The sequence below is a fragment of the Scylla paramamosain genome, chromosome 18, assembly GCF_035594125.1.
Source record: "Scylla paramamosain isolate STU-SP2022 chromosome 18, ASM3559412v1, whole genome shotgun sequence".
NCBI classification, from domain to species: Eukaryota; Metazoa; Arthropoda; class Malacostraca; order Decapoda; family Portunidae; genus Scylla; species Scylla paramamosain.
The window spans coordinates 17,067,150-17,067,399 of record NC_087168.1 but is presented as its reverse complement, the minus strand read 5'-3'; the positions used below and the strand labels follow the sequence as shown (position 1 = coordinate 17,067,399).

The following is a 250-nucleotide window of genomic DNA, read 5'->3' as shown; positions in this document are numbered from 1 at the left end:
TCTCTCTCTCTCTCTCTCTCAACTACTAATAATTATATCAAGTAACTGTACAGCTTATGTGACAACAATTAAATTATCATTATTATTTTTATTACTACCATTATCATCATTGGAATAGCGAATGGTGCTTGTATTATAATCATTAATGCGCTGTGTGTGTGTGTGTGTGTGTGTGTGTGTGTGTGTGTGTTCAGTCAGCAAGGCGTCTCCACACACCAGTCCCAGCCTCCCAGTCCTGCAGGGTCCCATG

The 250-nt window shown here is 40.4% G+C and overlaps 1 non-coding gene across 1 annotated transcript in view; it reads left to right on the top strand.

The window, feature by feature from the left end:
• Positions 1 to 241: 241 nt before the first annotated feature.
• Trnaq-cug (transfer RNA glutamine (anticodon CUG)) overlaps positions 242 to 250 on the top strand; it is a 72-nt gene continuing 63 nt past the window's right edge. Inside the window, exon 1 of the tRNA in view lies at positions 242 to 250. This exon is cut by the window's right edge and continues 63 nt beyond it. This is a non-coding gene — a tRNA (tRNA-Gln).